Consider the following 25,516-nt stretch of genomic DNA (forward strand, 5'->3'; position numbering starts at 1 on the left):
AGGCAGATTCAAAAATACATAAACTTTTTAACATATTTAAGCCAGGCAGCAGTGGTGCAGCCTTTAATCCCAGCATTTGGGAGGCAGAGCAAGCGGATCTCTGGGAGTCGGAGGCCAGCCTGGTCTGTAGACCTGGCTCTGTGGAGCTACTTTAGGACAGCCAGGACTATACAAAGAAACTGTCTGAGGCAGGGGGGGGATCATATTTAAGTTGAAGAAAAATTAAATTCCAGACTTAACCATCCTGCCAAAGACTGAAGGAAGACTAATAAAAATTTTATAAAACTTCCTAAACAGATGGTGGTGGCGCACTCCTTTAATCCCAGCACCTGGGAGGCAGAGGCAGGCAGATCTCTGAGTTTGAAGTCAGCATGGTCTACAGAGTGAGTTCTAGGACAGTCAAAGCTACATGGAGAACCCGTCTCAAAAAAAACAAACAAAACAAAATAAAACAAAAAAAATAAAAATAAAAATAAAAAATTAACATCAGAAAGTATTTCTCTACGTTTTATCTGTTTCGAGCCTCCAGTTTCCTCTGCACACATCCATCCTAGTGCTCAGCCTTCTAACAAATAGCTGTGAAGCAGAAGAAGCAGGGAAGAGATGCCCTGGGCCACCCTCTGTCCAGGTACCCAGGCATCACAGACTCCTGGAGGACACCAGAGGCAGGCAGGACAAGGACAACATGCTAAGAGCAGCCCAGCGAGCGCTCCTATGGGGAGTGTGCTCTTGGATTACTTTCCGCAGCTGAGCCAGCCAACTGCAATGAACATTTCCTATATTCTTTTACACTGAAAAGAGTTCTGGAAAGCAGAAATAAAACATTTTTTTCCAGATTTCTGGGGGAGTTTAAAAGTGTATTCACTTGGGTTGGAGAGATGGGTGGGGGTGAGCATTAAGGGCACTGACTTCAATTCCCAGCACCCGCACGGTGCCTTAAGACAATCTATAACTCCAGGTCCAGGACATCTGACACCCTCTTCTGACCCCTGTGGGCACCATGCCTGCATATGGTGCACGGACATATATGCAAGCAAAATACCCATACACCTAAAGTAATTTTTAAAACTATAAATGTAATCAATGCTTCCTGATTTGAACAGTGGAATCAGGGGGTCATTAGAGGGGGGTTGTGACATACTGGTGTCTTAGTCAGTGTTCAACCACTTCAAGGGACTAAAGAGCAAGCTGGGGAGGGTTATCTGACTCACACTTCCACAGTGTGGTCCATCACTGAAGGAAGTCAGGACAGGAACTCAAGAAGGGAAGGAACTTAAAGGCAGGAGCTGAGGCAGAGCCCACAGAGGTAGGGTGCTGCTCAGTGGCTTGCTCTACATGGCCTGCTCAGCCTGCTTTCTTATATAATCTTGGACCACCAGGCCAAAGGCAGTTCCAAACACTACGGGCTGGGCCCTTGCCCATCAGTCACTACTTAACAAAATGCCCTACAGGCTGGCCCACAGCCTGATCTTACAGAGGCGTTTTCTCCACCGAGGTCTCCTTTTCTCACATGACTACAGTTTGTGGTGAGTTACATAAATCTCTCCAGCATAACTAGCAACATTCTTTTCCCTATTTAAAAAAAAAAAAAACAAACTTTAGGTAACACTACAGATAAAAATAAGTTATTCTCTTTGATAGATCAGCATATGGTGGAAGGCCTTGCCCGTCATGAATAAACTTGAACACACTTACAAGCAAGTACCACAGGAGAGAAAGCAGGGCCCCTCAGCAAGCTGGAGCCCTTCTAGGACTAGCTGATGCCTGAGGCACCAGACTAACACAAAAGAGAAATGCTCGGGAATCACTTAAGAACAGATTTCCAGAGAAGCGAGCAGTGTAGCAACAGACAGAATCATAAAGGTGGTTGAGACGTCTGAAGAGCATCTGAGAAAGTGCTTTAGAAAACTGCAGGTACTCTCGGAAGGTTAGATCCACAGCAAGAACAGCAGAAAACATAGCTACACACCCAATAAGCGAGTCACTCGATTCCGATGTCAAATAAATCGGGCTGACAGGTGAGAGGAAATTAGGAGGGAATTAGGCCGGAATGCGGAGCGAATAGTTTCATTCCCGCTATTTCAAAATCATTTCAAACTTTAACATAGCTGTAAAACATCTTTACGCCTACATTTACTACATTCAAGTATTTTCAAGTATAATCAAAACTGCCAGTTTTATGCCGCTAAAGCCACCCTGACGTGTCTCTGGGCCAATTAAGTGCTCTGCTCACATTAGCTTGTGATTAGAAAGGCTTTTCTCCACAAGCTCCATATATTTAACCTTATATTTTCCGGCATCTACAGGCAAGGCTCAGCTATAAGCTGCTCTCTCTCACTCCACAGAACCGTGCAGGTTACCTTCCCCAAGCAGCTCTGTGTTGCAGAAAAATTAATTCGTTAAGACACTTTTACTATCTAAGCAAATTTACTCATAAGCTAAATCTTTTTATTACGTTGGATTTCCTAACAAACTGTTACTATTTTCCCACATCAACATGCTACTTTGAAAGCTAACTGTGATAACCTGATTCCCCCTGAAAATCACCTCCCAAGCCGCTTCTGACTCTGCGCTTTCCGTGTGAGCGGGCACAATTACTGCAACTAGGCTGCTATTGCAAATCTTGGGTTCCAGTTCAAAAAGAAGTCTTCCATCTCCAATGTCTACAACGTGTTCATTTTGATCACAGATTAACTCTGAAGTACAGCTTAAGTTGGCAAGACGGAAGGACAGACCCTCACGGTAAGAAAGGTTCCATATGGTCAGATGAGCTGTCTCCAGACCTGGAGAGTAACTGCAGTGATTTATAAGGCTGCCCGGGACGATTCCTCGGTTTATTTTATACTCGGTTTAAGCAGAAGATTACATGAAGAACCAGACACCTATCCGACTTTAAAATAAGGACTAAGACCTACTTAGACCTACTAAGACCTCAGGCAGCCGCACTCATCCATTCCTAAGATTTTATCAAACTTAACCGTCTGCATCGGCTGCTCATTAAGTTTCTGGATTAAAGCTGGGTGGTGGTGGGGCAGAGGAGGCAGAGGCAGGCGGATCTCTGGGAGTTCAAGGCCAGCCTGGTCTACAAGAGCTAGTTCCAGAACAGCCAGGGCTATTACACAGAGAAACTCCGTCTCGAAAAACCAAAAAAGATTTGTATTAAAATGTTAGGTTGTTATCCTCAGTAGTCACATTGATAGCATATCCTACCTAGCCACACTCGAAGTTCCTATCCCAGTGTCTACCACATCTACAAACAGAGAGAATTCTCTACCTCATGCCCGTTTCTCAGAGGTAATTTTAAGAGGTTTTGCTATAAAAAACCATCACAAAGATTCTAAAGAGTTCAGCTGGGTGTGGCGGCACAGATGGTTAATCCTCACTAAGGAGGTAGAGGAAAGAGGATCTCAGAGTTCCAGAACAACCAGGTCGAAGCAGTAGATCTGTCTCAGACAGACAGAGGGATTGGGGGAGGGGAATGAATCTATCTAAAGATTTCTCACTGTTTACTTGGTTTCAGGCCAATCCACACCAGTGGCAAAAGCAAACATATCTCAGATTTTCATGTTTGTTTTGTTTTGTTTTCTGAAACAGAGCTTCTCTGTATAGACCTGGTTTGTCCTGGGACTCCACTACCCTAAAGTAGTGAAACAGCATCTAGTTTTTTTTTTTTAAAAAAGGGGGGGAGGGGTTCGAGTTTTCTAGTAGCTTCTGAGCTAGACCAGGAACTCTGTAGCTCTGTAGACCAGGCTGGCCTTGAACTCACAGAGATCCGCCTGTCTCTGCCTCCCAATTACTGGGATTAAAGGTGTGTGCCACCACTGCCCAGATCTAGAAAAAATTTTTACTTGCTGCTTTGTAGTTGAAATTGTCTGGACCAGCAGAATCTAGACAACTTGTCCTCACTACACGCGAATTTAGTAATTACAGAATTCGACCTGCCAGAATCGGGCACCGCCCTGCAGAACAACTGCCAACTGTTTCTTTAACTGTGATGGAACTCTTTCCATTCTCCCTATTGTCCTTTGGACGTGCGCCCCTTTTCAAGGTTCAGCTCTGACTATGGGCTATATTTTGATATTTCTTTCATTGTGAACCATTTCAATATTCCCTGCTGCGCCTCTAAATATGTCCAATACCTCCCCTAGATGGGCACGTGAAGGAAAGGCTGGCATGCCAGAATCAGCCATCTTACAATGTCTCGGTGCACAAGCAAGCAGCCCCTCTTTTCCCAGCACAGAAGCAGCCTGGGCTGTGCTGGCTCCTCAGGGCCTTTCCTCGCACAGGGAGGCGCAGGAACCGAAGCGGGAATTACAACATCACTATTTCTGCTAATCCTGTGCCGTCCAGAAGAACAGCACGCTCTGCTACCTCCCTACCTCAAGCTTGTGTAATCACCTGCTCTGGCCCTTCCCAAACCTAGGGAGGACAGGAAGCAGAGCTGGGTGTTTGTTTCCTACCAGCAGGGCCAAAGAACCTAGCAACCTTCCACCCACATTCTCGGGCACCGAAAGGAGCTACATCCCCAGATAGTAAAGAGAAATTTACAAACTCAAGTTTGTCTGTCACACTTGCTGCAGCCAGAGCTCAACAGTCACGTGCCTGGTGCTACTGAATTAAGTGGAGGAAATACAGAGGTTTTTCATCATGGTGTAAGATTCACGGGCAAGAGCTGAGAGGTAAAGGTGTGTGTTCAGAGTGTGCAAAGCTCAGGGGTCAGTGCTCAACACCAAAAGATAACTAAGCCACCAGACTCTTCCCTGTGGCTGAAGAGCACAGAACACACTCAAATGTCCACACATACATCAGGGAGGCTGTGTGTGTGTGTGTGTGTGTGTGTGTGTGTGTGTGTGTGTGTGTAGGAGAGGGTGTCCCAGATCATGAAGGTCCTATAATCCTTCCTATAATAATTCAAGCCGTTGCCAAGGCCTGAGCTATGGTAGTAGAAAGACAAGACTTCAGAAAGTATCACAGTACTAAAATGTAGAGCACACGTTAGGGAAGTAGGATTTAGTATAAGACAGGAGCAGGAAGATCTTGGCACTGAGGAGGAGACAGGACAGCCACCAACCACACTCCCTGGCTTCTGGACGACTGGGATTCTGGTCTGGGTGAGGGAATGGTTAACATCACTCACTAAACTCTGGAGCACAGAAGAAAGGCAGGATTGTGTGGGCAGGAAGAGAGGTACAAGGCAAATTCACGTGGCTCTCCCGAGGCAGAGTAAGGGGAAAACAAAATGCTAACCAGAGAAGGCCGAGAAGACACTGTGCAAGCCATTCACCATCAGATAGAAGGCACCGTCTTGGTGGAGGGGACACTGTCAGAGAACGTGCGGATGAGGGGAGAAAAAAACCAACAGTCCTGGCATGCAGGTGAGGAAACAGCAAAGACAGAAGCCACCCCAAGAACCAAGAGTTCTGCAGGCTCCAACAGCACCGAGAAGGGAAATGGGTACCATATGGTGCGCTAACCATGCAGTGAACTGGTAACTACTCAGGCAGTTAATACACAGTTGGGGCTGCAGCAGCTCAGGTTCTAGTGAAGAATGGAGACCGCTTCTAACAGCTGAGAAAAAGAGAGGGTTGATCAAAAACTAGTTAGTGTTTGTAGACTCCAAAGGAAGAAGAGTTGGGTGCACACCAAAGCCAGATCCCTGGAAGCGTTCTTTGCCCTCTACGGGCCTCAGTGTAAGTGGGAATGCCAACAGTGTTTACTTCAGAAGAAGCATTTTCACTTGCAAACACAGCAATGCCCAGCTTTTGGTAAGTACTAAAAGCACTGTTTGGTTACACATGCAAACACATGCTGTACAGGCACCAAAGGAGGTCAGGAGCCACCAAAAGGAAGGGACGGGAAGGAAAGACCCAAGGCAGAAGAGGACCAACCGGAAGTCTGTCACACACAGTTGGCACAGTGAACTCGGAAAGAAGCAGGTGGGCTCTGTTTTAAGAGACTGTAGAGCAGGTATGATGGCACCTGTCTGTAATCCCAGCACTCAAGACAGGCATGAGGCTAGCCTCAGCTAAATTCATGAGTTTGATACCCATTTGAACTGAAAGATTTTTGTGGATGGGAGGGGGAAAAAGGTGAAAGAGGAAGGGAAAGGAGACAGAACACTGTGAGCCACACAGAAGGCATGTGACCTGCCCTTCCGGGACCTTCTTTGGTTGATAAAGTGCTGTTAAACAGCCTACCTCTAATTCCTGAAGAACAGATCAGACTGTGGAAAAGCACTTAACACAGAACCCAGTACATAATCAGCAGTCAGCATGCTCAAACACTTCCGTGCTTTGACCTGAAAAGTAAAAAAAATATTTGTATTCTATGTGCTTGGGTGTCCCACCTGCACACACACATGCACACCATGTGTGCACGGTCCTCACTGCCCCCTCAACTGCAGTTGCAAATGGCTGTGAGCTGGAAGGTGGCCACTGGGAACCAAACCAGGTCCCCTCTGCAACAGCACCCAGCGCTTGCCCTCTGCATCCCTAACCTGAAATGTGGCAATCTGGCTGGGTGGCTTTGATCTGTTGTCACAGCCTCTCGGTCTCCAGGTCTGTGTCCTACAGGCAGAAAGCAGAGAAAGCACTGCCTTCTTCTTCTTCTTCCTTTTCCAAGACAGAGTTTCTCTGTGTAGCTGCGACTGTCCTGGAACTCACTCTGTAGACCAGGCTGGCCTCGAATCCACAGAGATCCACCTGCCTCTGCCTCCCGAGTGCTGGGATTAAAGGCATGTGCTATCAACATCCAGTCAAAAGTGCCACTCTTAAGATGCTAATGGACATTGGCTCTTTTGGCTGTTATTTTGTTTGTTTTTGAAACAGGGTCTAGCTGTGTAGCCCTGGCTGTCCTAGAACTTGCTAACAGACCAGGCTGGCCTCAAAGTCAAAAAGATCCACCTGCCTCTGCTTCTGGATTTCTGGGATTAAAGGCGGGTGCTGCCACTCCTGGCCAACCTGCCCGAGAGAGTCTGTGACAGAAATACTCTGCTGACAATGAGATAACTTCTAAAACTGACACCGCTAAACACTTTTTAAAAGAAATAACTTCAAGAAACAATAGATAGACTGATTTTTTTATGGGCATGCCAAATACATATTACATCATCAGCTCAGTGAAGCTTCAGATAGGAGGGTTTGTTTGCTTGGTTTGTGGTGTGTGTGTGTGTGTATGTGTGTGTGTGTGAGAGAGAGAGAGAGAGAGACAGAGACAGAGAGACAGAATGAGAGACAGACAGAGAGACAGAATGAGAGAATATATGTATAAACACTATGTGCTTGTGTGTGCAAGTGTGCAAGTCTGTGGCGGTCAGGAGAGAATGCTGAACCCCCTGTAACTGGAAACTGTTAGCTGCCATGTGGGTTTAATTCCCCTGCAAGTACAGTAAGCATTATAAACTGCTGAGCCACCTTCTCCAGCCCTGAAGCTCCAGTAGGTAAAATTACTAAACTACTACTAGTAATTCTGATGTAACTAGTCCTTTCTGCCTAAAAGTGCATCCATGCCTAGATTTTTTACTAGGCACATTGTGTATTTCTGGGGTTAAGTAAGCTCACTTCTCAGAATACATATCTTAGGGCTGGATGAAGAGGCAGCTTAGGGACCTTGTGCCCCCAAGCACCTACAAGAAAGGAAGCAGGGCCTTGGATACTTGTTGGCAGAGGAATCTGCAGGCCTCCTTTGTATATGGGTCCTGAGACAATAGGGCCAGCTGAAGCACTCTCTCCAGAGTAAATGCACTATCCTTCCTCCAGTCACCAGAAACACAAGCCTTCCCGCACAGCTGCAGCCCCTGGGTTAGGAACAAGTCGGGGTTCGGAACACACACCCCATACTTCATAATGTTCCAACAAGGACCACATCCTAAACATCTTTTTCCCATTTCCCATGAACTGGCTAAAAATAACTTTACTGACAAGTAAGTGCCACAATTTCCTTCGTGAATAAGCCAAGAAGGTAGGTGTCACTGGGAATTCTGTGAAGACGGGTCAGCCACTGTGAACACCTCCCCATAAGACATACGCAAATGTCTACCATCCACTGTGGTTGTCTGAGGGGCGACCTTGGGGCACCTTGTTCCTCAGAACTCCTGACTGTGCAGGTGACAGGCACAGTTCTCAGCAAGAGAACAGGAAATTCCATCCCCAGAGCCACCCTTAACATCAGCATCTACAACCTCACTGTCACAGGACACCCTAACCGGTTCCCTTGACATCCCCATCCCTTGGGCCTTACCATCAGCGTGATTCCCCACATCTGGAACCTAAAGCCTGCTTCTGGGGTCACATTTGAAGGGTCTGAGTACTGAAACCCACAGTCCCCTCCATGGAGAGGAAGGAGGGGCAGTTCTGGGAAGCCCAGGCTGTGGAGCCCCCTGTAGGGCAGCTCCTACCAGGCTTTATCCTCAGCACTTACTGGCAGTGACTAAGATAAGGCAGGGGGTGAACATCCTGTTGAGAGAATGAAAAATCACAGTCGTCAGTTAAGAGTGGCCGGTCATGACTCTTGCAGAGAATCAGCACCCATATGGTGGCTCACAACTACCTGTAAGTCGGGTTTAAGGGGATCTGATACCCTGTGATGATTTATATAGGCACTAGGTACATGTGTGCTACACACACATGCACGGAGGCAAAACACTCAAGCACATAAAACAAATCTTTAAAAGATAAATAGTCCTCTTCAAGAAATAATTCACCAGAACTTGAGATTCTAGCCTTTGAGACAGGCAAACAGGAAGTTATTCAGTGCCCGGTCGGCACATCATATCCTTTGTTCCTGAGTCTGCCCCAAGGCTGCAGCCAAGACGACAGGACCAACAGCCACGGACCTCTTCCAACACCGGTCCATGGTTTAACGCCAGCATTTTCTCAGCTTTGGTTTTTACTGACCGTGGTCGAAAGTTAGGTTTATAAATACCAAAGTTCATTTATGAAATCACTGCCTCTCAAAGATTAATGTCATCCAATTGTGACAGCTCATCAACACTTAAAGGAGCTTGAGACAGTCATCAAGAGAAAACAGAGCTTTATCCCATACCCCAGCTTGCGGGGATGGGAGAAGGGCTGTACCTAGAACCCGGGGAGACCATGGAGATGTAGCTGGTGGGGCTGGGAGCAGAGCAGTACCTAGAACCAGAGAAACCATGGAGACGCAGCTGGTGGACTGGGAGAAGGACAGTACCTAGAACCCGGGGAGACTATGGAGACACTGCTGATGGGACTGGAAGAAGGGGCAGTACCTAGAACCCGGGGAGACCATAGAGATGTAGCTGGTGGACTGGGAGAAGGGCAGTACCTAGATCCCGGGAGACCATGCAGGCGCAGCTGGTGGGCCTGTGAGAAGGGCGGTACCTAGAACTGGGAGACCATGCAGGCGCAGCTGGTGGACTGAGAGAAGGGCAGTACCTAGAACCCGGGAGACCATGGAGATGCAGCTTCACCAAACTGTCCCAACAGCACTAACAGAACACATTGCCTACAGCAGTCAGTCCACAAATATTAGGGATTCTCTCCCTGTCGTGCATCAGCCTTACCCCGCTCGCCTGACAATGTTCATGCCCAGGTTAGCCCATAAACATACATGTTACCTACACGGGAGCTGACCGCTTAGGAGATGCAGCAAGTGTCTTTACTCGTGGTTAGAATCCTTCTGCTGCATCCAACACCAGGGCAGGGAGTCACAGCTCAGTCAACAGAGTATCTCACAAATATAAGGAGTCCAAGCCCCAGCACCCACATTTAAATAAAAAAAAAGAAGAAGAAGAAAAAGAAGCCACTAGCCAGTGAATGGCTCCTAAGACAAAGGAGCTAGCCACCCTGATGGCCAGGGTTTGGTCCCTGGGAGGCACATGGTTCAAGGAGAAAACTGACTCCTCCAAGAAGTCCTCTGACCTCACACCCATGCTGTGGCAGGCATGTATACACACACACACACACACACACACACACACACACACACACACATGCACAAATAAATACATGGAAAAAATAAAAACTAGTGCTAAAGAACCAGAGACGGGTGGGTCCCAGGAGTCCCGTGGATAACCAACCCAGGCTGTTCTAAGAGTCTCAGGTCAACAGGAGTCCCTTTCTCAAAAACAAGGCAAAACAGATCCTGAAGAATGACACGTGGAGTTGTCCTCTGGCCCCCATATGCGTGTGTATAGACATGCATATGAGTCTAAAACACGTTGACACCCACGTACACAAAGGAGCCAAACAGTAGGGCTGAGGGTGTGGGTCAACAACAGAACATTCATCTAGCAAGCTGGGATGCCCAGACTTCAAACTCCAGCCTGGAGAAGGAGGTGAGGAGAAAGGAGAACCATACATGAAATGTGATATTTTGCAAGGCCAGAGTCTGGATTGTCAAAAGGACAAGAATCTGCAGGGTAAGGTGTGTACACACACACACACACACACACACACACAGAGAGAGAGAGAGAGAGAGAGAGAGAGAGAGAGAGAGAGAGAGAGAACACACCACAATCCCCTTTGTGAAGGAGATCCAAGCCTCCCAAAGCCACAGACCGTGAAAGACTAAGAAGCGGAAGGTAAGAGCTGCATTCAAGGTCAGCCATCAGTCAGGAAGAGCCCAATCCTGACTCACAGACCAGAGCTCGCTCCACACAGGGCTGGGCTCACTGTGACCATCTTCCCCGAACATACAGCATGTGTCTACACAGTTGACAGGCTGGCAATCAGAGCCTCTCAGACTAAACAACTGTATTTATGCACAATTGCAAAACAGCTAACAGACGTGTTGAGGCCAGCCAATCTTGAAAGAGTACATGGCAAGGCAAGGCATGCTTTGCGGCAAGCTTCCAACTCAAGGGACGTGGTGACAACCTTCTACCCACTGGTGTGGAGACTGCTTGTGGCGTCCTTCCTTCAAGGTCACTGGTTCCAAGACACAGCCTTCATCCTAATAATTTCCGGTGCACTGAGAATGTTCTTCTCTAACTTGCAATGCACTCACACCCTTGCGTGCACTGCATCCATACTCCAGACCCCGGCCCTCTCTAGACCTGCGACCTTCCAGGGGCTGTCAGAAGCCACTTGGTTCAAAGCGGACTGAGAAGCAGACTGCACGACCGAGGGCAACCTTTCCTCTAAGAACACCACTGCCGCTCAAAGACAAGTGACTGACAAACTATGGTTCTGCAGACTTAAGGATTTGGCAGGCGTTACAGAAACGAACGAAATAATCTGTCATTTCAAGGAAAACAATTGGCAGCTTTGTTTGCCGATGATAAAATTTGAGCATTCAAGCAAAAATCAAAAATTTGGAAAACCGGTATCTACTGCCACGAGCCTGACATTTTCCAACAGCTTTTAAAAAGACTCTTAAGGTTTTTAAAACACAGTGTAAGGAAACGCCAGTGTTTGAATGGTTTGTGGAATTCACTGAACCACTATTTTCCAAACAGTCAATGAATGATACTACAAACCAGAACGGCTTAAGACACGCACATGAAAGGAGCTGGAGGGAGGGCTCACTGGCTGAGAGCACATGCTTCTCTTCCAAAGGACACAGGCTCGCTTCTAAGCACTGGCATGGCAGTTCACAACTGTCTATAGCTCTAGTTCCAAAGGATTCAATTCCCTCTTCTGGCCTCCACCATCACAGGCATGTACATGGTGCATATACATACATGTAGGCAAAACATTCATACGTGTAAAAAATAAAAAATAAAATTTTAAGGCACGTTCAAACTGTGTGTACCAGTAAGGGTTAGCGAACCCAAGCACAGAAATTACACTGATCAGATTTAGTTTTTAAATTTCAAGTAACCTTTAAGAAACTGCTCTTCTTTTTTCCTAGCAGGGTTTCTCTGTGTAGCCCTGAATGGAACTTACTCTGTAGACCAGACTGGCCTCCAACTCAGAGATCTGCCTGCCTCTGCCTCCTGAGTGCTGGGATTACAGGCATGTGTCATTATAGTCCGGCCTTAAAAATCCTCCCCCCAATACACGTCCATATAAAGTCAAAACCTGGTTCATGTTCTTTAATCAAAACAATAAATCACAACATACCAACTGTGGAAATGTCTTTGAGATCCACTTTCTGAACCAGGCATCAGAGAGATTTAAAGGATATGAAGCAATCTATTTGTCTTCGCTCAACTTTTGTTTTTGAAAACAACTGTTATTTTTCACAAAATATAACTGGGAACTTTACAATTTGATGTGGCGACATTTGCTCTGGGAAATAATTGCCTTTCTCAAGTTACTTAAATTAGCATTTAATGGAACTAAAGAAATGTTTTAAAATTAATAGCTATTTGTAAAATTGCTTAGGTTTAATGTATAAAATAATAAATATCAATAGACAAGACTTTCAAAAGCTCTTTGGGGCTTACAGGTATACAGTGGGCTTGAGAGGCTCACCAAAGACCCAAAGTACTTATTGACTAGCTTCACTGAGTAATAACATCTCTGAAAGAGCAGTATCCTCAAATTTTACTTGTCTAGGTAAAACACACACACATACACATGTATATATGCATACATACACATATACGCATTATGTACACATACGCATACACACACATATATACTTTAAGTGTGACAAAACAGAACAACGAAAACCCTTTAGAGCACAAGGCCTGCAGAGAAGTAGGGCCACACTTAGGGAGCATTAGAGGCTCTGTAACCTCCATTCCACAGCCACAAAGAACATCCAGACACTCTGACAGAGGAGGATGCAAATACGGAGTCGCTGCTGAAATTTCGGCTGCCAAGCCGCCATGCGTGCTTCCTAGAGCAGGTGAGAGAAGCACAGAGAGTCCTAGGGGCCCGTGAAGGAGACAGCCAGGCAGTACCCGGGGAAGAAAGGAAGGGACAGCCAGGCAGTACCCGGGGAAGAAAGGAAGGGACACCTTTTGCTTTGAGGTTTACGCTAGAATACTTCAGTGCTCACTTCTTTCCTGTTGGCAAAAATAAAAATGCACTCCCTGCCCTCTGTACAAAGAGCAAAGGAGGCTCGAATGGATTTCTCTGTGCAGCTATAGTTTTATCAATCCTTTGAGAGGAACTGATAAATAGTATCCCCATCTCACAGATGGTGACAGTGGCTCCTGGAGTACAAACCACTTCTGCAGCTGGGCAGTAAAAACATCGCCCCCATCTTCCGAGCTCCTGCCTGGAACCTCTTCAATAAACTACCTGGCAAGGTGGCACCTGCAGCATCAGCACCGGTGGAAACGGTTAGAATTGTGACTCCACACGCCCACCCAGACTGCCTAAATCTGAAGCCCAATCTGCATTTCATGAAGCAGTTCGATGCCTGAACCACTGGCCTAGAAACAACAATGCCTGAGGCAGGCACCCATCTGCCCTGGTAGTGTCTCCAATGAATCTCCCCCAAAGCTCCACACGCAGTCCCACACGGTGAGGGAACAGAACCTGCCTCTCACAGTTACAGAGGCAGGCTGGCTAAGGTCAAGGTGCTGACAGGGTCAGTTTCATTGTGAGGTGAGCACCTCACTGTGTGCTCTTGTGGCCTCTTCCGACAAGGAGAAAGAAAACTGTTTTACTTATCTTGAAGGACACTGTTATGCTGGACCAGGACTCCATTCTTGTCTTCATTTTACTTTTAGTGCCTGCCTCCAAACACAGCCACACTGGGGGCTAAGACAAGCTTTCATATATGAATTGGGAGGGATATACAATTGAGTCCATATACTAAACAGAAGTCTGTGCTCAGGCTACCTGCAGAGGCAGATGCTGGCGGTCCAGGACTTCACCTGCAGAGTCTGGGACACAGAGAGCGGAGAGAAAGGCACCCTCTTTGCAGAGCAGCAAGTGTCAAGGGAAGCCCAGGGCTGAGACACCCAGTGCACTTAGCCAGGTCTTAGGACCACAAGCGAAATGGGAGACCTTCCAGTGTGCTTTGCCACTGCAGGGACGAGGGTCACAGAGCAGGGACGAGGTTCCAGGACCAACACAAAACATAAATCCACTTCACCCTTGTCACCTCCACTACAGGACTGGAGACTAAGTGTTGAGTAGCCTGCAAAAACGACACTGTTGACAAAGGTGATGAGACTCTCCCAAGACTCCTTTCAGAGGCAGAACCTTGGATATTCTCTTCTCAGTGAGACCGCCTGCCCTTCAGTCAGTGATTACAGAGCCGGCAATGGAGAGGATGGGTCTTAGGAAGCACGAGGGGTCAGACGCACATGCATGCAACAGTTCCCAGGGTCCCTGACAAACTGGCAAAGAGCATTAATATTCAGAGCATGTCGGGGTAGAAAACGGACAGGTTCTACGCCACTTGCAGGAGTGTGAGCTGACGCGACCCTTTTCCGGGGCCCACGAGAGCACTCAGTGCATACTCGGGATGAGCGCAGACACACACGAACACTTAGGGTTGATCGAACAGCATCAGCATTTTCAAGAGCGAACTCGGCGTTGATTTAAATGGCCACTGACATGGACAGGAACGCGAAGCCATATGGAGCCGGGTAAGGTCCTTTGACTGCGTGGAGCTCTCTGCATCAGTAAGAAAACGTCAGACCCAGGATTCTAGTACGAGACGTCAGTCAGGTAGACATAGGAATGACGTGCCTGAGCTGATGGGGGTGGGGTCTCCTCTGCCTACTCCAGACATGTTTTATGGTTGGGAACATTTGGGCGGGAGCTTACTTACAATCAGCCAGATGTCAGAGAAATAATAGATGACAATTCTTTTCTCCCATTTGAAACAGATGTGGCCTCGATCCAAGTTCGGCTAGTTGGCGACCCTGCCCGGGTTGAAGCCTTGATTCCCAGTAAGTGCGCAGGAACCCCTGCAGAGTGAGGGGATCTGTGGGCACTTGGCTGTCCTCAAAAGGACCCTGTGTCTTCCCCTCATGCACCGCACGCACCCACACTGTGTATGTTCTCAGGGGGAAGCCCAGGGCTGGGCACGCCCTAAGCAGAATCTAGATGTTCCTAGCACCTTTCCTGCTGAGGACCTCCGCAGTGGGGGCTCCAGACAGCTGCTCCATTAATAGCCAGACAAGCAAACTAACCCCTAGCTAGTTTAATCAATACTAATAACAGGGAAATGTGTCAGTTCAAGGCTGATATGTACTTGACTTTCAAGGGAATTTGAGGGGGGCGGAAAACAAGCACTCTGAATCTGCAAACATATCCATCCGGTAAAGACACGGGGCTCAACCACCGCCTCAACAACAGCTGTTTGCGTTGGAAATGAAGGGGGCCTCCGAATTTTCCATATTCACGCTTTGGAAGATCTCAAAGTATTTTCAACCCAGTCATATGAAATAATTGACTTATTAGAATCCAAAAAAAAAAAAAAAAAAAGGAAGCCTGTCATTACCAAAGTTCCCTCCTAGTCCCAGGTGACGTGTTCTTTACCTAATCAATTAGTGTTAACAGCAACCAAACAACAGAGTGCTACCCAGAAGAGTGTTGACCTTCAGGGCTCCTAATTCCACTTCTCACCTCATCCCACCCAGGCCCTGCCCCTTTAAGACTAATTGAAAGCCATGGTGAAGATAGGTTTTGTACGGTGCCACTGCCAAGAGACACCCCCCTCCCCCCCCCCCGTATCAAGTCTGTATTAGTTAGCATTTGTCTTTACATGAGCAAAGTACACAGCACTGGAAATACTCCAAAATAATAACTGGGTTCTCAGAAAAGTTCTACACAAGTGTCTTGCCAAATCTAATAACTAATGAAAGTGTTTACGTTATACTCAACAAGTAACTACATGAAGCAACACAGTTGCGCACTAAGTTTCCATCCAAACCACCACATATATGTATACGTATGTATATATATATATATAATCTAAACTACAGCTGGGATATATATAGCTTTCCCCAAGACAGAATGAATCACCCTTGCAAATCATCACGCTTACCCCCAGGAAGCAGAAGCAAGTGGCGTTACAGCACCTGGCCCTGCGCACTTTGGGAAAAAAACTATCTTTGCTCAGCACTACTTAGCTGAAGAAAAGCTCCAGCTAAATCTAAACAAATAGGGGGTGCCTGATTTGATCATTAGTACTAACTTTAAGAGCCAATCACAAATCAGCCTTGAGTCCCCTTTAAAGGCAGCATCTGCTGTCTCCTCAGTAATGTCAAAAGAGTTCCCAGGCCGGGCAGTGGTGGGGCACACGCCTTTAATCCCAGCACTTGGGAGGCAGAGGAAGGCGGGTCTCTGTGAGTTCAAGGCCAACCTGGTCTACAAGAGCTAGTCCTAGGACAGGCTCCAAAGCTACGGAGAAACCCTGTCTCAAAAAAACAAAGAAAGGAAAGAAAGAGAGGGGGGGGAGAAAGAAAGAAAGAAAGAAAGAAAGAAAGAAAGAAAGAAAGAAAGAAAGAAAGAAAGAAAGAAAGAAAGAAAGAAAGCCCCCAAGGCCTTTGCCGCCACATACTTGTATAGCACAGGTATTTATTAGCTACCTGCTGTCAGCCCGATACTGTTGTAGACCTGGGCACTGCAGACAAATCCCTCTTTATGAACTTTGATTACACCCTAAAGAAAGTAAACAAGGAAGAGATATAAGGAAGTAAATAACAGGCAGGTAAAACACAGGGCTGTGGTCTGAAGCTGGATCTTGGGGAGACATCAAGATGGAAAGATGGCACTGAGGTATAGTGTGGAGGACGATGAGGACGGCGAGGAGGCCCAGAGAAGACCGTGTTCTGGAGGGCAGATCAAGAGCAGGAAGCTCCATAGGACAGCTGAGACCAGGAGCCCATCTTGAGGGAGGGCTGCAGGAGACTGGGTCAGAAGGTGTCCCATGATGCGGAGAGGTCTTACACAGGGCAGGGAGGTTTCAGCAGGAAGACAGGCTTTTCTGCCTCAAGTTTGGATAGGTGACTGCTATGCAGGAAAGAGAGGGGAGGCAGAGGCCAGTTCGGGAGCTATTGCTAAAAGACCAGCAAGGAAAAAGATAATATGGTCCGTGGTAAGCTAAGTGGATAAAAACCAGCAGGTCTACTACGAATATGGACCGAGGTATTCTGGAACAGAGCGAGGGCCTGAGTGAGGGTCTGAGCGAGGGTGTGGCTCAGTGGTAGTGCACTGTTACCTCACTCTACAAAAACATGGATTCTATCCCCATAGCAAATACATGGGGGTGAGAGCCCAGATTTTCAACCTCGCGGGAGGGTTTCCCCTTGCATCTTATGGCTGCTGCTGTGTCTGGTGCGCGTTCTGAAGCGGAGGATTGCCATGGACGGAAAGGCGGCGCTGGCTACGGGTGCCACCAGGCTCACTAACCGGGACTGGGTGGCTGCCCAGACAGAGCAGCAGTTCCTTCCACTAAATGGCAGCCAGACATCAGGGACCTCTGCACACAGGCATTCACCGACAGAGCTAAGTGTCTGGTTCCGTGGACGCGCACAACTGGAGAGACGGCAATGACTCACCCATCCCTCTTAAATGAAAGTGCGCCACAAAGAGGCAGCCCCACGCTGATCTCTCTCTGGAAGCAAATCATGTCACTCTCGCTGCTGCCGGTTTTTAACGGGGCCTGCGAAAGGCTGATTCTGCCTATTACACCTCTCTAATCAGGAGCTGCGGTCCAGCTGCCCTATCAACTTTAGAAATATTTCAGGATCTCTGCCTTGACTGCTGGCCAGCAGAATGTCACCTGGGGTCCCTTCCTGTGCTATCAACTTCCCCTAAGGCCCCTGCTCTCTAGGAAGCAGGTCCTGAGTAGAGCCACAGCCCCCAGCGTCCAGCTCCAGCTTTCCTGACCCCTCCCCCACACGCAGGCCTACAGCATGTGGCCACAAGTGCCCGGAGGGCTATGACAACCGAGGCCCCGCTGCCTCTGAGTGGCCTGTGAGCCTAACCAGGCCTTCCAGCCTGGGAAAGCGATAAGACTGGATGCGGAGAAGGATGCAGCAGGGGAGGGAAGGCAGCTAGGCAGGACTCTAGGTCTAGAAGAGTCTTTCAGCACAGCTGAGACTGAGACAGGGCAGAAAGAGCACAGAAAGAACGGCCTCGGGTCTCCTTCCTGATGCTAGGTGGTGTGGGCCTCCATGTTTCCAGCCACTGTGCACTTCACTAGAAGTCAGATGCTGGGGCAGTGCAAAGGCTTCCTGTCCCCACCACCGCCACCCTGCCCACACAATCATGCCATCCAGTGGCTAGCCTGGCCTTCCTTTCAGGGAACTCGGTTGGGCACAGAGTATTACCATGCCACTGTGGGACGAGGAGGTCCTGGCACTGACAGGAATTGGCTGTGTAGGGTAAGCGGCCTGAGGTGCAGTCAACAGGAGGAGCCCAATGTGCTTCGCATCTGGGCCCCTCCTGGTGAGTTCCTTCTAGCCTCCAGTCCCCATCCGCTCAACCCAGCCATGACTGTGCTCTGAAAGCCTCGGGGCAGCAGTGTGGTCATCCTCTGGGCTTCCCTGGACCCACTCCACCATGGACCGCTGTCATCTGCCTCCGGGTTTAGCCAGGAACATCCCTAAGAGGCAGACCAGATGTCTGAACCGAAGCCATGGCTCCACCGTAGTTGGTTCTGAACTGAGTCAAGAAGGGGAGTTAGGGAAGGAGTCACACAGAAACCCTCTGGCCTACATCACGGCCACAGAGAAGCCGGCACTCACGGAAGAGTGGCAGGAATTGGTTTTTGGGAAAAGGTCACTTTGATGGCAGTGCAGTGTGTTTTTCCCTGAGTTCTTCTAAAACAGTGGTTCTCAACCTGTGGGCTGTGACCCCTTTCATGGGGGTAGCGGGGAGGTCACCTAAGATCATCGGAAAACACAGATATTTACATTACAATTCATAACAGTAGAAAAATTAAACTTATAAAATGGCAATGAAAATAATTTTGCGGTTAGGGGTCATCACAACATGAAGAAATGTAACAGGATCTCAGCATTAGGAAGGTTGAGAACCACTGGTCTGGACACTCACTGGTTTGCTTACAGGGAGGGCCTTTAGCATGGTAGTGTTCCTCCAGTTCTGGTCAGCTTCCCTGAAGCCCCAAGCCTCCCCGAGAGCTAGACAGACACTAACAGCTCAAAGATAATGCAGCTGCTATAAATAAATGAAGATCTGACCCTGCTGTCCTCAGTTCGGAATTCCATGATTGCTTCAAAAAATAAAATTAAACCCACTGAGCCTGGCTGTCCCACAGCTTGCTGCCCACACCACTGCAGTTAAGAACACAAGTGTGCAGATCCCTCCTCTAACTCAGCAGGCCCATCTCCAATCTGAAAAAAAAAAAAAAAAAAAGAAATAAAAATTCCTCAGAATGTCTAGCCAGGCACCTAAAACAACTTAATTTAAGAAGTAATACTTATATAGCTATGGTGGTGCTCGCCTTTAATACCAGCGCTTGGGAAGCAGAGGCAGGCTGATCTCTGGGTCCAAGGGCAGCCTGGTCTACAAAGTGAGTTCCAGGACAGCCATGTCGGTTATACAGAGAAACTCTGTCTATCAACAACCCCCCTAAACACACAAAAAAAAAGCAATGCTCTTCTTTCTTAGTAATACATATTTAAGTGTTTTAAAATAACATACGCTACCGGGATTGGCTTCTAAGTGGCTCAGAACAACAGGACGGCAGGACAAGGAAGGGAAGAGCAGACGTGAAGAGGATGCAGAGGCCTGGCGCTCCGCTCTACCCCCGCTTCCAAGGTGAGGTTCCTGAGTCAGTCCTAAACGCCGAGAGTCCCTTTGCTCTGCGGCTGATTCCTTTAAGGAGGATGCTGCTCAGGATGAGGGCTGACAGCACACTCAGATCGCACCAAAGCCTCGCAGCCAGCAAGCAATCCCAAACCCAACGGCGACGCTGAGCCACTCTCCCCGGCGAAGCTTTCGAAGTTATTTCTTGGACTGCCCTGCCTGAGCGTCTCCTCCACCAATTCTGCAAGACCTTGGCAGTGGGTCTGGAGAGAGTCGGCTGATTTGGTTAGGAGCCATTCTGGAACACGCCAGTCGCCTTCGTGTATGGATTGTGTATTTTTCTATCATCTGTAATCCCCATTCTACCTTCATTAAATGTGTCACACCCGTCTACAAATCACTGACTCTTAGGAGTGATAAGAATACTCAATGCTCACTGGAAAGTTGGCCAGTTGGTATTTTGTTCTTAGACTAAAATATGAAGACTCAGTCATGTGATACCTCACATGACAGACGCCCCAGACAAGAGAAGACCTGAGGGAACTAAGCTTCCTCCGTCTGCTTGGGAGAATCGCTTAATTAACAGTCCTCTTTAATGTCCCACCCTAAGTAATTATCACTTCAGGAAACAAAACAGTACCACTATGTCTACGCCACGTTAGAGTTCGGACCGCTGGCACATGCAGGGCGCAGAGACAGGCTGTACATCTCCCAGGACCGTGCCTAGCGCTCTGTGGTCAGTCGCTGGAGCCTGCCCACGGTTAGGACGATGAGGAGCAGCAGCGTTTCCACTCCAAGCTTAACGTCTAAGTCCGAGTCATCAAATAGGGAAATATTTCATTACCACCCCGGACTGACGGAGGAGACCTTTATTAATTACTATTTGAATTAACCTCTGAGCCATGATTTTCATCAGTACAGAGCGGAAAAGACAGGGGACAATTTCTAATTACAAGCCACCTCGTTATAAGTCACTAGGCCGCCAGGAGTCTATCTGATGAGGCCGCCATCCTTTCCCTGGACCCATGAAGAAGACTCCATAGGCCTCAGGCCTCTGTCCCTGGGTCACTGCTTCTCCTTCTGTTAAAGCTATAAAATAAGACAGTGCAGGTAAGAGCATTTACACATGAGCTGAATGGTTATTACACTCTATCATAATATAAAGCTAGGTAGTCAAGAACCTACTGCTTAAAGTTCCAGGAGCCCAGACAGGTAAGCACACAGAACTGCAGGGAGTTCCGAGCCACCACACCACCACGTTCACGTCACCGGGTCATGTCGTAACTATGCAAAAGCAGCAGCCGATGTGTCAAGGGAATCCAACAGAAGAAAAAAAAAATTACAACTTGAAAAATATGCTTTTTTGCCCTCTTCTGCTGCCAGGCCCTGTCTCTGTCCAAAGACAAGCAATCCAGCAGGCCACTGTGCATCCCATCCTGCCTGTGCGGCTCATGCGGATGTGCGAATCCAAGTGTCAGGTACAACGGGTGGGAATCGGGGAGGGGGGATGATACCCAGTGCCCCATCCACTTCTCAGCGGGCATGTTCCTCGGCGAATTCACACTCCTAGAGCCACACCAGCTTCTGCAGTACGCACTGAGTTGTCCTTCTGGATTGCACAGCCTTAAGCCCGGTGTTTCAGGCTGTCCTTCATGACACACATATTTAAAATACTACAAGATTAAGGCCTTAGGTATGGCATTACACGATCTCAAAAAAAAAAAAAAAGGTCAAAACACTGGAAAGCAGGTAAAAATAGATCTGTCTTCTCAAAAGACTGAGTTTCTCCATCATGACTAGAGCTTAACTCCTAATGCGGCAAAAATTATTTGTACGCCAGAATCTACCAAACTCAACTCAACCAAGCCTTCACCTTCCTAAGGCGAAACGACAGGGCTGAATGGCATATTCTGCGTGAGTTCATTCTGCGTGAGCCACTCCCGTGTGAACTCACGCAGCACCTACGTGCCCGTCTTCTGTGCTGCTGCTTCCAGGGGCACGGCCTACACCAGGTGCCTCTAACGTAACTGGATACGGCGGCCACAGTGCACTGCAGCTCCAGATGCTGTTTGGGGCCACTGGGAAAAACCCTACTGCTGAGACTAAAGCCATCAGCAAAGCAAGGGGGCAAGCATACATGGGAAAATCTACAGAAGAACTAGTCAATTAAGAATGTGTGTTTTGACATCTAAAGGTCTTTCAGAGAACCTTCCCTATTTATGAACAGAACGCGTAAAGATGACTGACAATAGGAAAATTATTTCTTCCAAAATTTTTTAACCATTCCAAGAACCACCATAACCAAGACTGTAGTTAAAAACCACTATGCCAGCCGGGCAGTGGTGGCGCATGCCTTTAATCCCAGCATTTGGGAGGCAGAGGCAGGCGGGTCTCAGTCATTTCCAGGACAGCCAGGGCTGTTACACAGAGAAACCCTGTCTCAAAAACAAAACAAAACAAATCACTATGTTAGGTTAAATAAGCCACACAGAGACAATAAATATTGTATGTTTTCCTTAAATGAAGAACCTAGATTTAAAATTATGTATGTGTGTGTATAGCATGTATTTGTATGTGTGTATATTTATGGCATAAAACTAGAAAGCAGCTCACGAGGAGGGAGGAAGAGGAATTTTAAGGGACCGGGAAAGATGCGGCAATGTGTGCATAAGAAAGCGAAAGGGCAGATTGCCTGGAGGAAGGAAGCCAGAGCGGGGAGAGGAAGGGGAGAGAGAGGTGTAAGGGAAGGAAGGGAAGGAAGGGAAGGAAGGCCTGGAAACAAAGTATAATGCCATAGAAAACTATGGCAACCCATCACTGTGTATACTAACAATGCTTTTTTTTTATATCCAAAAATGAAACTGTACTGGGAAAATTATTTTTCCAAATAATCAATATTTGCAGTCCCTAAGAACTACTATCTCAATAACTACAGCTAGTTAATAAAGTAAGAAGACCATCAAGATCCTCGGCAATCCATATTTGCAACTATTTTAACTGCCCCACCACCACTGGCAAAGCCTAAACTTGGGGACTCACGCAAACTACAGCTGCATGTCACGTTCAACTCTGCTGTAAAACTGTTCTTTTAACTGTTCTTTTTGAGCCAAAATCGTGGCGCACCCCCTCCAGAACGGCTACTGAGGAGGCTAAGACAGAAAGATCATTTGATGGGGTCCATTTTGCTATTATCACTATTAAAGATAACAAGAAATTGAAGTTTATATTGTAAATATTTAAGGTATGCAGCATGATGATTTGATAAATATAAGTTACAGGGTAAATGATTACTATGGTCAAGAAAATTAACATAGCTATCACTTTTTATCTTACCTTCTCTTTTTAGAATAAAAATAAAGTACAACCAAGGTTTCCTTTCACCCTTAAATACAGTTTCAATTTCTATTTAAAGACTCAAACGCACACAGGATGCGTCAGATGGTGGCTAGGTGCTGTGCATAAAAAGCCAACAAAAATCTGACGAACTGAATGTACTCAAGACAGCAAAATACGAAGGAACCACACGACACGATGTAGCATTGTGGAAATTAGTGCCTGAGTAACTAACTCTCAGCTAAGAGTTTTTTATTTCATTTTCAATTACACCAAGATCTGTGTTGTGTCCGCTGTGTGGATCTAAAAATAAAAGGAAGAAGCACTGGCGATTTCTACAGTCATTTTGTCTTCGCCGTCTTCCTCTTGGCAGAGCCCTCCTCATACACCCAAGGATCCTCTTCAGAAGAATTCACTGTTCAATCAAGTTCTCCAAAACATCTTGGCCATTTACCAGGTTACAAATGTTTTAGAAATCAGACCCTAATCCTTAATAAGAAAAATACCACAAGAGAATACTAAAAGACATTAGGCTGCCTTCAGTGAGCTTGTAACTTAAACAAAAACATGGGTTATTAAATATGGAACCAAGCCAGGCCTGGTGGCACACACCTTTAACCTTTAACCCCAGTACTCAGGAGGCAGAGGAAGGAGGATCTCTGTGTTCGAGGCCAGCCTAGTCTACGGAGCAAGTTACACAAAGAAACCCTGTCTTGAAAGACAATAAATACGGAACCTTGTTAGAAATTCTGCAAAGGAGCAATCCATGACTAGACAAGAGCTCTGAGAACAGTAATGAGTCCCCATAGAAACGGGAGGTCAGCAAAGTCCACATAGGGACACTGAGCCTAAGGACAGAGGAACATGAAGCTTTGTACTTCACACCGAGTGAACAGTCTACAGTGCTCTCAACAGCTAGATAAAGAAGACAATGTAAGGCAGGAACTTTGCTGTCAGGTGGAAGGTCCTGAAAAAGACTTTGAAGTAGCATTTGGAACACAACCTAAGCCAAGGAGGATTTTCATCAGCAAAGTCAGTCTTGGGTGGACAGAATGGTGGTCAAAATAGAACACAGCAAAAGCAGAGCCATGAAAGAAGTAGAAACTGCATGCAGGGACCACAAGCTAAGCCTGACTGGGGAGGGTTTTAAAGAGTAGATGGCGGCGTCTGGAAGAACAGACAGCTTGTACGCCAGGTGGACAGTCAACTTGGGTTTCCAGGGGAAACACAAACTGCTGTACAGACAAGGGAAGTGATGTGATGTGGACAGGAGTCATGAGAGCGGACAAGAGAGACAACAGCATCTTTTCATCTTTTCACGGTCCAGCAGAGACCAGTAGGGACTGATGGTGAGCAGCCAGAGGCTAAGATTTGCCCACTTTACCAACGTTCCACAAATGGGGGCTTGCAAGAGCCTGAACCAGTGTGGGGCCTGCATTCCTGGATGACTAGCGAGGGCCGGGGGTGGTTATCTCCTAATAATCAATACACAGCTCGCCACACTGAACTCTTCCCTCTCAATATAAAAATGCACGCTGTCCAGCCATGCCTGCTTTAATCTCACCCAAGGACATTGCTGCGGGAACGCACCAACACTTTTAACTGCTACATAGGAACACTGGCCAACTTGGTGCTTTGGAGAGCCAGACACACGTGTGGTTCAAATCTGTATGGACCTGGAACAGATGTCGAGTGGGTTATCCATTAATAGTCAGCCTATTCTAGTCATCCTTCCTTCATAACTGATGAGCATCCTTCAAAGAAAGTTCTTATAGCGAGGCAATGTAGACACTATCTTCATTAACCGAACCGATGAAACAGTGAGTGAGCTGTCTGACACCGTAAGAGACGTACTAAATAGCAGTGAGGTCGTCAGTAAAGCACTTCCACCGCAAACGTAAGGACCTGAGTTCAATTTCCCCCACCCCCCAAAAAAGCCAAGTACAGTGATGCATGCTTACAATCTCCAAGTTAGAGAGGCAGGAACAGGCAGCTTCCTGGGGCTCACTGGTCAGCCAGCGCTGCCAGCTTGAGGAGTTCCAGGCCAGTGAAAAACCCGGCCTCATGATGAAACGCAACAGTGGCTGATGACTTGGGAATAATACCCAAGGCTGTCCCCCTGGCATCCACAAAGGCACATGAGCACACGCCAACACACGCAACAGGAAAGCCAACCTAAGTTACCCCATAATGGGACAATTCTTCTAAACACACAGGAGGCTAGCAGAGAGTCCAGTGCCAGGAATGCTTCCTCTTTTAAAGCGGGGAGCCAGTGAGATCCCAAGACCCCCAGACATCACGGTCTATTGCCGCTGCTCTGAGCTGCCCTCCAGCACGTGGTGGTAAGATCTTCTCACTGAAGACGCCACACACTTGAGTGGCAGGACATGGACGAATCCAGCTGGTGCTGACCCAGAAGCTTCACCCTGACCGGCTAGCTTCCGCAGCTCTGGAAGGTACCGCGCACATTCCTGGAAGGGAATGGTTTCCTCAGCTATCAGCACTGTGTGCTGTAATAGCCACTGGCCCGGCAAGGGAAGCCCACTGTACAACAGGGGTACAAGTGCCATGGG

General features: G+C 47.5%; 1 protein-coding gene across 6 annotated transcripts in view; it reads right to left on the reverse strand.

The window, feature by feature from the left end:
* The window catches only part of Chd7 (chromodomain helicase DNA binding protein 7), a 175,355-nt gene that overhangs the window by 121,270 nt on the left and 28,569 nt on the right, over positions 1-25,516 (reverse strand). The window contains exon 2 of one of the 6 annotated variants that reach the window (XM_050165194.1): positions 6,198-6,298. The exons of the other annotated variants lie outside the window; for them this stretch is intronic. The gene's annotated coding sequence lies outside the window, so the exon portion shown is untranslated. The remainder of the gene's footprint in view (positions 1-6,197; positions 6,299-25,516) is intronic. 6 annotated transcript variants of the gene reach the window in all.

This window comes from Alexandromys fortis, unplaced genomic scaffold (assembly GCF_014885135.2).
Source record: "Alexandromys fortis isolate MF-2015 unplaced genomic scaffold, M_Fortis_MF-2015_v1.1 scaffold_18, whole genome shotgun sequence".
NCBI lineage: Eukaryota > Metazoa > Chordata > Mammalia > Rodentia > Cricetidae > Alexandromys > Alexandromys fortis.